Below are 15,181 nucleotides of genomic sequence, written 5' to 3'. Positions count from 1 at the left end.
CTGCGTGCGTCCCAGCATGCCATGCTGTTTGTCCCGGGTCAACACCGACTCCTATGAGCATTCCTTGCATACTAACACCTCCCTGCAGAATAGCCTACCCACAATGCCTTTCAGCAAGCACCTGTGTTTATGGCCCTGTACCATGGCCTTTAACCCACAAATACAACTTCATGTCTTTCAGTCCAGCGCTGCAGGCTAAAAAGCAAAATCAGGGTCAGAGTGATACCTCCGAATGTGAAACCGCGAATGTGTGAAACCTAATAGCGTGACTTGTTTGTCACGGTCCACGCATATAACATAGCACGGCGAAATCATAAATCACGGTGTCGATTGATAGACACATGTCCTCACCTGCCATCAAAAGGCAAGAGTTGGCACAAACGTAGGAAAACATGTGAAGTCACACGCAGGCACACCTTTTTATTTATTTCATTTTATTTTTTTAAAGATGCGTAAAGGCCATTTGTTTGCAGTCTGTGGAATACATGTTCTGTACAGTATTGTGCCGAAGCCCACCATTTTTTGTTTTTTATTAACCTCTCTTTGACCACGTGATCTTTTTATGAACAAGTACAACACAGTATCAACAGAACCAATGCTGTAATAGCAGTAAGGAGCAGCATTACTAGCGCTGATGAGTTTGCATGACTTTCACATTAACACATAACATCATCATAAAGAACACAACAACAACAACAACAACAAACGTAATTGTGTAACCTCTGGAGAAGGATATCTAGCTAAGAGGAGGGTGATCATTGGTGAGAGGCTGTTATTTCCCAAATTTGAAAACTGATTATACTGTACAAGCACAATTTTTAAACTTTAATAATGATTTGGAAGTATATTGCGCAACATAGCAGCAATGGTAATGCTTTAATTTGATCTTGAACGTATGCATGTTCAAGATTACATTGGAATACATCACATATTGCAATTCACAGTTCCACATGTCCAAAAAGGAGTAGGAAGAAACAAAGCTTATTTCCCTTTCTGTTTCACATCAGTTGCTAATACAGCCCATTTGTTTGCATTTCCTGCATTCGGCATGTACGATGGCGTCAGCAATTGCTCAGTGAGACAAGCACCAGACTTGAAACAACATGCTTTCATTGCAGGTTTGAATTATCTTGCAACAGGCACAATAATAACAACATCATAATTAGGGCCCTCAAACATAGCGCGTAAACGATGGTAACTCATTTATTTAAAGTACAATTTGCTGCATTTAAGTGTGCTCAGAATCAAATTATATTATGTGGCCAGGATTGCAGAGGGGAACACATTTTTAGTAACACACACCAGCACAAGTCTTATTTGTGTCTTAAATGGCTTATTTACACTTATGTCTTATTTACACTTATGTATACTGGGTAATACAAGTGTACAGGTGACTATAGGGATGTTATTAGAATAGAACAGAATAGAATAGAATAGAACTTTATTGTCTGTTCTATAGAACAGAAATTTGTCTTCCAACACGGCTTATAAAAATTCTCTCACAATGAAGTACAATATAAAACACACAACAAAAACATAAGTCACAAAAAAAAAAAAAATACTACAATAAAAGAATAACAGTGCTACCGGGCACTATTTAAGATAGTTACTGCAACTGGAATAAAGGATTTCTTGTGGATTTTTTTGCAGAAACATTTCATGTCTAGAGGGCTCTAATAATGTAAAAAAAACGTATTTAGAAGGTTGTAAACAGGTTTTCTATGTTCTAAGAAAATATTTAATTTATAAATAAGGACTCATACTTTGCGGAAATTCACTTATCACGGTCAGTTCTGGAACCAATTAACCGTGATAAACGAGGGATTATTTATTTATTATGTATTATGTATTTATTGTATTCTACACTTTTATAATAATAATGTATGATATTTATATAGCGCCTTACTACAAGGTACCCAAAGTGCTTCACAGACCTGTGGTGGTAAACTACCACACAACAATAGTGACAGGGACGGAGGAAGTGCGGATCGCCAACCTTCAGGTTTCTAAACATCCTGCTCTAGTCACAGATGTTAATACACATTATTTTTGCTGCTAATTAGATGGTCGACCCAGCGTCCTTTATGTGGCTTGCACAAATGTTGCATGTAGGTACGCTTCTGTCTGTCTGTGAGTGCATCTGGCCTGTCGTCAACCGGGATAGGTTCGACTCCACCAATGTTGTAATGCATGTTTTACACATGTGTCTGCCAACATGTTGTCTCCAAACACACCATCAAACATGTCAGCTGTCCACAGACTGTGCGTCTCTCTCAGTGTATGACCGTTGCGTCTGTGTCCTTGACAAGTTGTGAATGTACCACAGTGCCATGGGGCGCTTCTGTACATATGTGTGATATGTACAAGTGGTTTGGGATTATCCACTGCATGCGAAACTCCGAAAACAGGAATTCCCAAACAGCTCCAGACCCAGATTACAAATGATGGTTCCAAAGACGACCGGGCATTGGAAGCAGGCGATAATTAGGCTGAATTTGTATCATATAAAACCAATCCATTTTATAGCTTTAATAACAATTTGGGGTGCATGATGAAGTGACAAGGAAAACACATCTGCCTTTGTCCACATGGTCATTTATTAACAAGTGTATTGCACAACACAGCAGCAACCTAGATAATGCTGTCATAGCGTAAAGAAGCAAACTGTTCAGCCAGCATTAATAGTGCTGTTCAGTTCATTGTAAATGTAACACAATATCACCTGAGTAGCATCATTTTAAAAGGCAAGCAGAGGTAGATAAAGCTTGCCTACAGCCACAGATGTCAGTGCCAATGTTCTGTGATCGGGCTTGAAGAGAGGCATTAACTGGAGTATTTCCAGTAGATACATTCTGATTTAAATAACGACCACGACAAGTATTTCTAGTACTACGCAGTTTTGTAAATTGCGAAATACATCTACCACTAATAAAATAACAGAATGAATAATTAGAAAAATGACCTGTACATAAAGGACTACAATAAAATAAATACGATTTAAAAATATTTTTATAATTTTTTTATTTTGGTTACGTGCATTGAATTAAATATACTTGAGCCTGTAGTAAAATGACACAAATAAAATGAAATACTGTAACCGAATCATAATGTGCACGTAGGCATATGTAAAATTCAACAAATATACAACTATGCACATTAAATTAAGTAAAATGTTCAAATCTCTATCGGGCACAAAATATTGATATACAATATACTTAAAATACTTGAACAAATTCACATCATAAAAACTCTATATATCATTTTACATTAGTAAGTCCATCCATTCATCCATTTTCAATACAGCTTGGCCTCTTAAGTAGTAGGAGTAACTTCCATGAGGAGTGGCACAGTTAGCTGTTGTTAAAATGTGTGATTTCCTTTATATTTCTTGGCTAAGACGGTGCCTTTTAAAAACAACAACAACAGGGAAAAAAAACGCTTTCTCACTGTGAGCTGATGTCATCGGAGGGGGGTTGCGAGACTGGAATGTTACAGTCTGTTGATTGAGGCAAAGGATTGTGGGTACTGTGTGTAAGTGTGCTTTTTAACAGGGAACGAAGAGACTTTGCACGAGAGGCATGTGTAAGCTTATGTGTGCAGTGTATGGCGCGACACTGCTGTGTGAAGCCTTGTCTAAAGCCAACATGCAGGGTGGAGGGAGGTCTCACTACTGCTCATTGAGAGGCCATGGATGTTGACTTTTGGAACCAGAACTGCTAATCGTGTTTCATTGTGCTTATTATGTGAAATAGTCCCCACATAAACCACATTTTATTGCATGTAGAAATTCTCTTTACATGCCAGAATGACTTAAAGTTAAAGACTTGGATAATATAGTCACACATCAAGTCATGACGTCGTGAATTAAAACACAAGCACTTTTTAAGGATCCACTATTACAGGAGTGCTGTGCGACTTTGAGACACAACACAGCAGCAACAGAACCAATGTTGTAGATAGAGGTAAGGATCAAACGCTGATGAGTTCATTGTAAACAACTGTATGGCGTAGCAGAATAATGCGCATGAGTCACATGCATTTTAAAGCGTATGCAGAGGTAGATAAAGCTGCTTGGATGCTGACCAATCCTGATTGTTTCAAAAGCAGCCACTGCCATTCTTGGAGTTAATAAGAAGAACTACATCAGGAGGTTACCTACAGCCATTGCTTGTCATGCCAATGTATTTTTACCTAATCAGTGACCCCTGTGGTTATTTGCTTTTGTAAACCATGCACCCGGCGGCTATAGGAGAATGCTGTAAATTGAATAGAGGCGTTAACTGGAGCATTTACGGCATTTGTCACACAAGTGTAAAAAGAAGCACACACCTTATTGAGGTTGCTGATACTTTTGGAACAAGTGTTGCAAAAGAGGCACAAAAAAACCAAAACACATGTTTTGATGAGGTCTTGTGCAATATATTGTACTGACATCACCCATGACGACATTTGTGCGACTTTTAGAGGCATGTTGCAAGTGAACTCTGATGTGGTTCAGTTCACTTCAGCTCAAATGTGAATGCTGCACAGACCAGTGTTAAAAAGACAGCAAAAAGCATGCAGAAAAGACAAATATGTGAGAGAAAATGCATTGGAAGTGCTGTTTGTCTGCTCTGCACTCTCCCTCCATTTACAGTGCTCTTTAAAAGTATATTTTAGAAGCTTATTATGAAATCTACTGTAAGTGGGTAACTATGTCAAAATATAAAAATAACCTATTTATTTAAATTTGACTAGTAGCTGAGTTATGTCATATAATATGTCACAAAAGCTGGCCAATCAAGTCCTTCCTTTATGCTTATGTTCTTTACCGTGCAGCCTTTGGTCCCATGACAAAAATACCAGTGTGAACACTAAGCGAACTGCACCAAAGTGCACATCGAGTGAAAAAAAAATAATTTTTGGTAGGGTCCAGAGTACCGAACCACAAGTGTGAATGCCTGCCATCAGTCCCAAATTGCCTTCTCCATAACACGTTTCCATTCACTGTACTGTAGTCATGTACACAGCAATCTGCTCCACGTTTTATGTGTTGCTCCGGGTCACCAGCTTTCACAGACTATTTTGGGTGACCTCCACTTTTCAAACCTTGCGCACTTTGCTTTTGTGCACCATACAAAATGTGCGTAAAGACTTCCATGCAGCACGGCAACTGTAAACATTTGTCTGACTAGACAAAGTTAGCATTTTACAGTCTTATTGCTGGAGATAACCAGGCCATCGCCGCAGCAACTCAGCATCCAATGAATCCCGGGGCTGTGACGCTCGTTCTCCACCCGTAATCACATTTCTCAGTTTACGACATCTGAGTTTGTTCTCATTCTTTTACTCCATCCTCACCATGAGGCAATGGTGGAATGTGCAGTGCAAACGGGTGGTGTAGACATGCAGTGTAAACATGGCAAGGTGGCCATGCAGGCTGTCAAAGAAACAAAGAAGTTTGGAAAGAGTTTAAATCATGGCAAGTCTTCCAAATGTATACCATCGACATCTTTGGTTTCTTTAATCCTTCAGGTTACACATTTTACCCATACACCCCAAAACACTCCCTCTCATAAAGTGAACAAAAACAATTCCCACTTTTACTGCATCAGATCTTTGAAAAAACTTCAGGCCTAAACATTGAACCAGACTGGTTTTATATATTTTAAGTTTTCTGCCTTTTTATTTTACAAACTCATAAGGCTTACATTTATTTGGTATTCATGGGAAAAGGTCATCTGGGCTCGGCCATCTGGGAGGAGCTCAGAGGAGAACCACTGCTCTTTTACATTGAGAGGAGACAGTTGAGGTGGGTTGGATGCCTCCCTGGTGAGGTGTTGCGGGCATGCCAGCTGGGAGGAAGCCCCGGGGCAGACCTAGGACACACTGGAGGGATCATGTCTCACTGCTGGCCTGGAAACACCTTGGTGTCCTCCCAGTAGAACTGGAAGAGGTGGCCGGAGACCGAGAAGTCTGGACTTCCCAACTGAGATTGCTTGCCCGCTCGACCCGGACCTGGATACGCAGAAGAAAATGGATGAATGGATGGATGGGAAAAGCATTAGAATATGTCAGGATTGCGGCATATCAAAAATATATGGGAGTCCATGGGACCAAATTGGTCCCGACAGTCAAGACTGCAGGCATATATGCAAATTTCCTATTCAATAAGTCTTGCAATATCATTGGATTTTTAAAATATTCATTTAAAAAAATAAGTCCTGGCCAAGTTTTGTACAATTAGCCTTAAAAATGACCAATATATTGAGAATGAAAAAGCAGAAGGGTGAAAGAGGAAGAATGCTGCACCAGTAGCCAAATTCAAGGAGATGAACAAATCATTAAAGATATACAAGTAAATCAAGGTTCTACCTACAAGGCCTTTCAACGAGTGTGTGATCAGCTTGCTGTTATTTACACTTTTACTATTTTGAACTTTTACCCTGGTGGCCACAACAGTGAACCTTGACCTTCCTTTTCTGACGCCGGGTCACTCTAAGCTAACCCAGAGGAACAATGGAGGGTAGTAAAAGGAAATTAACCAAACCATATCTGCCATAACCAGCAGCATAGGGGATGGTCAGGCGGGCGGCCAGTCCCTTTGGGTTCCCCTTAAAACGACCCCATTCAGTATTGGTATCCCCTTGTTTAAGAACTGCCACCACTTGGAGAAGGAGATAGGAGATATAGGACAAAATAATTTGACTGGTTTCAGGTTTCAGCAGAGAAGACAAAAGAAGAAATTGAAGAAGCCTCAAATGTCTTTGGTCTTCAGAATGAGAATTGAGACTGCTAGAGTGCCGAATAGAAATCGATACAGTCCAATTTGGGATTTTCATGAAAAATACGCCACTGAAGTCATCAACATTACATCCCACGTCCTCGTCGCCTCATCACCCAGGTGCTGGCGGGCGGGGTCCTCACACGCGCCGAACATGGTTGTACCGCTGTGGCTGGCTGTCACATCCACTCCCTTTTCGCCCTCCCCTGGTGCAAGTCTTCAAGTTCATGTTGTAAAGTCTGTTTATTCGTGCCTATGTTGCCGAGGTTTTGTGCCAGTCCCACACCGTACTCTCCCATAGGAGCGGAATTGGGGGGTTTTCTCCTCCTCCTCCTCTCTTTTCTCCTCCTCTCTCCTGTTTTAGTTAATTCAGGGGATCAGGGGATTGCTATGATATGCTGTGATAAGTATGATGGAATAAGTAGCCCTAATAGCCCTTCATTCATTTGAACTTTATGCCAGGCGAAAACATTCTCAGCATTCACAATTTAGCTCACACAAAGTTTTAGTCCCATTCCCAACCTATTAGATTGTATATTTCACATTTATCTAAAACTTTTTCACACAATTTCCAAAAATATTGGGCTTTTTTTCCTCCACATTTTCACTGATTCAAACTATTGCAACGTCGTAATGTTCAGCTTGTTCAGTAAACGTTGGCTTGTGTATTTCGCAAGTCCTACTTTTTCCTTAAGGTCTCATATTTCTGTGACAAAAATTACTATTAAATTACTCGTTCCCCATTCCTCAATCGATTCAAGTGATTTCAACATCAATGTGTTCATCTCATTTGAGACATCTTGGCTACTTTTTCTGTAATTTTACATTTCCCATGCCAAAAATTCCCATTTAAATGGAGAATTGTTAGGAGATGCAAATGCCTTGACTGATTCAAAGCATTCCAGCGTCAAAATGTTCCCCTCATGATGGGTTATTTATTTCCCAATTGAAAAATCTCCATTTCCATAATTCCAGACCTAAATCTGCATGCTGGCTCTGCTTTGTTATGCAGCAGTGGCACAGGTGCATGCCGCATGGTTACAGACCCTCGTAGCAGATCCTATGATGCTTCATTAATGGAACAGGAAGAGAATTGAAGCACAAGGGCAAACACACACACAGCCCATTACCTCCTGGCTATCGTGTGCCTTTCACACCACAACTTAAAGTGTGTGTGTGTGTGTGTGTGTGCGCGTGTTAGGAGGGGTTTCTTGGGCATTTAATGCATTTATATGTGTTTGTATGGCAGGGTGGGTGGTGGAACATCACCACTTGAAATAAAAACTATTGACTCTAGCCCTGCTCTTGCTTTCTAACCAGGAAGCGCAACAAAAATGGTGTGCAGAGACGAGCTGTTGGCTTCAAATGGCCCCCCAGCCGGACTTTGAACAGCACTGTAGTCAATGATGGATTACTTTTAACAAATAATTCCAGAATAGTGTTTTTGATAGTCAATTAAAGGCAATCATACTGCGGTTTTGGATGATTTAGATGATTACGTTTGTTAATCTGCAATTTTATATAAGTTATACTTGAATATGCTTTTTTTAATTATTATTTTTTTAATCTAAGATTTTAATCAATGATTCTAGAATAATGTGATTTTTTTTTTATTACTAACAGGATGACTACCTTTTTATATGCTTTTTTTTTGTAGCCTTTTTATTTGTTGTCTTTTCACTATGGCACCCATTTTTTGTAATGTTGGCCACGCATGTTTTTTTAACTGCTGCAGGCAAAAAAAAAAAAAAAACAACAAACATGTGCCGCAAATGGCCCCTGGGCTGGATTTTGGATACCTCTGCCTTAGAAACTACAGGCGAATGCTGGGAGATTCTGTTGCCCAAAAAACGCGGACCGATACATCGTAGCATAGCATATAAATCCCCACATACGATGGAAATACCTGTTGAGGACGCACAATAGCCTTGTTGTGACTGACATGTTGTTGGGAGGGATGACTGATGTGTTGCAAATGGTGTGAAGGCTGACAGTGCTGAGGGATTTGCTAAAAAGCCAGTAAACTGACTAACATGACACTTGGCTGTTGGAGACAGGAACAGGACATCCACCCTTTTGCACCAGCGTGTCACTTTAAAAACCGCATGAAACCTGCGCACCTCTCTCGGGCAGACACACACACACACACACAAACCGTAGGTCAGTCTGACAAGCTGCTTTAATGAGATTTAAATGAATGAGATGATGAGTGTGCTGCCATGCTGTCAGCACACAATGAATAGTGGTGGTGGGTGGGCTGCCAGGCCAATGACAGGTGGAAAAGTTGTCTGTCGTCAAAGGGCAACAAAGAAGCTGTGAGGAAGGAAGATTTATTTTTAGTGGGGCGTCTTTCTAGCAACGCGTCACGCCGATTCAGCGCTTCACACTTTCTCCATGACAGCTGTGAGGGCAGGGATGGTGTTTTTTTACCATTTGGATACAACGGATGATAATGACGTTCGGAACTTTTCACCAAAAAAATGATATAACTGATATCAGGGAATATTTTAAGTAACATTAGATTTTCTCAAAGGCCATGCAAGTGCAAAAAGAAGTTAAGCGTTAAAGGCATATAACTTTTTATGTTACTTAATGTAAATATTTGGAAATGTTTTGGTTCATGTTGTGGTTAAAGACAAAAGCATTTGAAGTTGTGTTTTTTTTAGTGCTTGAAAAAATATATATTTATATTAATTTCTATTGTCCGAAGGATAAAATAAAAAAACAACCCCAAAAAACTTTGCAGATACATGATGGAAAAAAAGAAAAATAAAATAAAAACATTTGTATTCATGTTTTGGTTGAAAGCAAATTTATTTACATTTTTTTTATCTGTTGCTATTTTTTGTGTTTAGGATTAAAACACAACAAAACAACTTGGAGATATGGTACACAGTGTTTTTCTTTTTCTAGCAATCACACAAAAATGGACATACTGTGTAATAAAAAACATGACTGACTTCTGGTTGCAATGAAATACAACAATAAATTATTTTGTGTTCAGACATAAAAACAACAAGGTTTTTTTACACTAAAATCTTATGAAAATTGGTTGTGTGCGGCTAGCTAACTAGTGATTAGCAGCTAACGTTAGCTCATTTGTCCCTTGTTAACATCCTAGCTCAGGGGTGGCGAACCCGCGGCTCTCGAGCAGCATGCAGCTCTTTGCCCGTTCTCATTACGGTATTTGCGTGCACGCTTTGCTTGAATTCATTACGGTAGTGTGTGCTTTGCTAGAGTTTTTTCGGTATTTTTGCTTTCAGGCACATTGAATGAAAATAGCTTCCCAGTCGGATCGCAATCTTTAGAGAAAATAATTTGTACCAGAGTGGGAGAGCTCATATTTTTTTGTCGAGCGCAACGGCAAGCCACTCTGCCTTTTGTGTCAGGCGTCTTTATCGCATTTCAAAGCTTCAAATCTTCAGCGACACTTCAGCTCACTCCACGCTTACATCGGCCTGGAATTTCTGAAAGGGACTGAACTTCGCAGTCACATAAATCTGGCTGAGCAAAGGTACGTGTGTGAGGAGGGAATGATGTTCATGTGTATGATGTGGCTCTTTGCAGTAACACAGTAAAAAATGTGGCTCTTGATCTCTGACTGGTTGGCCACCCTGTCCTAGCTCAATGTTACGATGTCTCCAGCTGCAAGTCCGCGTCTACCTGTTCTTCTGAACACATGTGCTCTTAACCCTTTGCTAAAGTCTCATGAGATTTGCTAAAGTTGCAGCTCGCTAAATAGCAGCTAGTAGTTAATGTTAACTCATTTGTTCCCCGTTAACATCCATGCTCAACGTTGCAGTAAGTCTCCAGCTGCGAGTCTGCAACTTCCACACGTGCAGTTAACCCTAATGCTAAAGTGTCCCGAGATGCCCCCAAGTCTCGAGACACTGAGCTATGAAAAAACTCACGACGAACTTGTCAACCCATCGGAAATTGCAGGAGGTCATTACTCAAGATAACAGTCTAACTCACAGTGTCATCTTAGAAAGAACACTAAACATACAAACACGTACCAATATAAGTTTAGAATGGGGAAAAAAGCAACTATTTTAAGGTTTTCCCATAATGCATTGCGTCCGAGCAAAGCATTTCATTCGAGGACAAGCAGCATAGAAAATGGATGGATGGAAGAATGGCGCTGCAATGTTGCCTCTGTCCACTAGGGGGAGCCAGAGGAGCACAGAGGGTGGCTGACATCATCACAGCGCCCCGGCAGGCACCGATGAATGCATTGCTTAGATGCAACGCATTATGGAAAAACGTTTTATTTTTTTCATTTGAAACCCGTATTGGTACATGTTTGTATACCCTTTGAGTGTTAAGTTGCTGTGTGATGACTTTAGTGTTCTTTGTAAGATGACACCGTGAGTCAGACTGTTATATTGTTATACTGTTATATATAATGACATCCTGCAATTTTCAATGGGTTGACAAGCTCGTCGTGAGTGCACTGATAGCTTCTGATTGGCTCCTGCCAAAGAAGGAGCTACCGTTTTCTCACTGACTCGCATGTGGCACAGTATTTTACCAGTTAGTAGTAGTTCTGAAGTAAAGGAGATGTCACAAGATTAGAACTTAGCCATGAATTAGCCACAGCGCTGTGTAAGCCACAGGGTTCAAGAGGCTTACACACCAGAAATTACGGTAATAATGTTTTTACACTGAGGATTTGTCCCCATCAACATCCTAACTCAACCTTGTATTCTTGTGACATCCTGCTTGTCTTTTTCTGCAGTTATTCTTTGCTGGTCTCGCGAGGTACGCTAAAGTCGTCCCAGATTTGCTAAAGTATCACGTGATTGATTCATGTTTTGCATGTTTGTGTGCGACTATTCAGGCACATTTGTCCTGAAAAAAGTCCATATTTGGAGCTGCCGTGGTGCTCCACATACCCCTTTATCCAAGCACGCCATTTATGACTTAATTTTTGTACTTTGGGTGTTTGCAGCTTCATTAGCAATAACATATGACAAAGTCGCCACATCTGATTATTTAGTTAGTAGCGAGTACATACACTGTGTGGGACACATGCTTGCTTTGTGGTCTGCTTGGATTTTCCTTCGCCGCGTGCCAGAACAGGTGAGGCCAAACAATGTGCCCACTGTGCCACTGTTTAAGGCATTCTGTGGCCATTAGATGACATAAACTAGGGGGACAAAATTAGTCTTTATCTTCGTGTGCGTGCTCAGCTGAGAAATATGTTTTTGTGCCTCTAATAGGTTTTTTTTCAGCCATTGCCACTCATTTATCCCCCTACACCCCCCGTCCCGTTCTCAGGCTGTCTCGCTGGCCCCACCCGTCCTTGTGGCTCCACCCAGCAGCAGATATAAGCTGTGTCCACAAGGTGGACATCTGTTATGAGCACATATCTCAGGGTTCCCTCAGAGGGGTCCACCATCCTGCTGCTTTTTTTCCCCCTATCTCTCTCCCACTGTCTCTCGCTTAGTCTTACTGCTGTGATTATTTCGTCATAAAACCGACCCACAAAGGTAAGCGCTCACCTTCCTTACACCATATATGCTTTTATTGATAATGTATTTTATTTTCAAATGATTACATTCTAACTCAATATCTTGAAATGTGTTGGACGTTGACATTGCAACATTTCTGCAATTGTTACCTTCACATGGGAAGTTCACAGGAATGCAGAAGATGGAACAATTTGTTCAAAACATAAGCCACTTTGAAATAATTCCCACATTTTGGATATTTTCTGGCTATGTTTCAGCCATATTAGATTGTTTATGTTACTTTCCCATCACGAACAGAAAAGCATGTACTGTATCTCCAATATTTACACAACAAGATATATTTTTTTTAAATAAAACAATTGTAATAATTTTGTTGATTTTTTTTTTCTAATCCCAAAAAAGACCAACACTTATTTTATTATTTGTATTTTGGATGAGCCCAAACCAGATTTTTTTTCTCAAAATGTTATTGTTTCCATGATATTTTTTTCAAATGGTGTTAGTTTTATTCAGTTATTATTTATTTTATTATGCTTGTGTTTGTTATGATGATATGTCATGATATCAGAATTTATTTTGATGTGTGGAATGATAACTCTTCCATTGTTCTGTTTACCTGTCTTCTGTGATTGGATGATTGAAATCACATGGCCCTAAAGTTTGGGGTTGTCCAATATGGTTCCTGGCCTTCTACATAGGAGGCTATGATTAGAACTTTAATGCATATTCCGGAACTTCCTATTCCGCATGAGCCCCCGCCCCAGTGTGCACCACATGTGAATGAAAGCAAATAGGCATTGAAATGTTTGGTGAGCGTGCAGGAAGGTGAAGCCAAACTGTCACATGTACGCCGTGGAGGCAAGAGCAGCAGTTTGGTGAGAAGAGAGAGCAGTGTAAATACTTCCTCACTGACTCACTGCTTTCATCAGTACGGGCTAGACACTGACTGGAGTGTGCCACGAATATGCGCCAGTTACGCTGGCCATCCATGCTGCCATAAGTGACTTTAAAGGTAGACAGACTGCTTCTTTATGAGACACTATCTGCAGACCACCCACTCCCCACATGTCCCAAAACAGCAGCATATGTAGTAGTAAGCTTTCTGAACTTGAACAGTATGGTTGGGTATTGTTGACATATTATCCGATACTGGTGCCAAATCGGTTCTTTTGAAACTCTGCTGGTGTTTAAACGGTGCCCGAACCAGTCTTAAAAAAAGAAAAACACATACACTACATCTTGTCCAAAAACAATGCCTTTGTATTTGAATGCAAGCTGAACATAGTTATTTAAACAAAATATTTTGTGTGCAAAATATATGTGAAGATTTTACAGCACATCGCATACATTCCGCACAATTGGGGCATTAATTGATCAAAAACTGTGGCAACGTTAGACTACCGTCACAACGATGTTTGCTAGTTAATCCCGCAAGCAGGAGTTGTGTATTAATTGAGCAAAATGAAGTTAGTGTAGAGACCTGCTTGTGTCGTATGTTGATGTTCGGAATTCTGGTGCTCATAAATGCACCTCTTCGTGAGTGTGATTGGTGGATAAAGAGGAAGTGTAGCACTGCTGGTGTGGACAGTGATAGAGAAACGTGTGTGCGATTTACCATACCTCATTTTCACTCAGTTCACTAAATCAATAGTTACTCAAGTGACATACCGTTACCGCCACCGTTAGCTACTTAGTTTTTCGGTCAGATTACTACTGTCTACGTTGGCACCGGTATTTTGTTGTTGGTACGCATGCCTAATTAAACAGCGCTGCAGAGTTTGACCTAAAATCCAGAGGAAACATGAGGTCAGATCCCAAATGAAAACTCCAGATCTAAAATACACATGGACCGCTAGTTGTGGGTTTCTTATGAAGCACCAGTGGCCCCAAGCCACATTTTGGGAAACTAGACCAATGAAAATCATCTATTGGCACATTTTGGATATTTTCACTGTCTGCATGACATAGTCATGTCAGATTCTATTGGTCTAGTTTTATGAGATTTTGTTGCTGTCCATGAAAACAAAACGTATCTCCAGTTTGTTTGTTTTTTTTGCTTTAAAATATTGGTTTTTTTGGGGGTTCAAACCAAGAGTTTTTAAAGATTAAAAAAAATATAAACATGTTAGTGCATAATTAAAAAAAAAAAATTGCAGATACATTATCTCCATTATCTCTTGGATTTTTTTAATGAACAAAAAAGAAGTTTACTACTAAAAATAAATAGTTTTCTTAATATTTTCTGTAGGATTTTACTCTTTACTCTTTAAAAACTGGAGATACAGTATCTCTAATTTTGTGATTTTTTTTTTATTGAAAGGGAAAAAAAATGTATTTTTTTCTAATCCCCAAAAATATACAGTATATTAGAAAAAAAAACATGATTTTATTATTATTATTTATGTCAATTATTTATTTATTCAAACCAAGAGCATTTTAGATACATTTTCTAATGAAAAAAATGAATATTTTTCTATGTAATTATGTAGGATTTTTTTTTTTAATTAAAAATTTACTTTTTCAGCGGCCCGCAACCACACATTGACAAACCCTTGACTATTGCCACATTTTGGATATTTTTACCGCCGACATGGTAAATGTTAGATTGCATCATGTCAATTTTTGTGAGATTTTATTGTTTTCCTTTAAAAAAAACAAAAAAAAAACCAGGTACTTTGGATCCTTGTTTAGTGTCATTAATCCGTTCCAGAAGGTCCGACAAAACTCAAAACATACTCTAACTGAATCAGTTTTTTCCCATAAGAAATCCAATTAAGCAAATCCAATTACCGGCAATCCGGACATGCAAAAATGTTAACATAAAACACTTTTAGTATAGTTTTACATCCAGAAGACAATTTAAAATGCATACAAATGGCAAATGAAAGGGCTAAATGAACATTTATCATCATTTTTATCTTGTTTGAAGACCTTTGTTGACAAA

General features: G+C 39.5%; 1 protein-coding gene across 5 annotated transcripts in view; it reads left to right on the top strand.

The window, feature by feature from the left end:
* Positions 1-15,181, top strand: part of col8a1a (collagen, type VIII, alpha 1a) — a 50,514-nt gene that overhangs the window by 20,372 nt on the left and 14,961 nt on the right. The window lies entirely within an intron of this gene.

This window comes from Dunckerocampus dactyliophorus, chromosome 9 (assembly GCF_027744805.1).
Source record: "Dunckerocampus dactyliophorus isolate RoL2022-P2 chromosome 9, RoL_Ddac_1.1, whole genome shotgun sequence".
In the NCBI taxonomy this organism is placed as follows: domain Eukaryota; kingdom Metazoa; phylum Chordata; class Actinopteri; order Syngnathiformes; family Syngnathidae; genus Dunckerocampus; species Dunckerocampus dactyliophorus.
The sequence above is the reverse complement of the archived record's forward strand: the minus strand, read 5'-3'. Positions and strand labels throughout refer to the sequence as shown.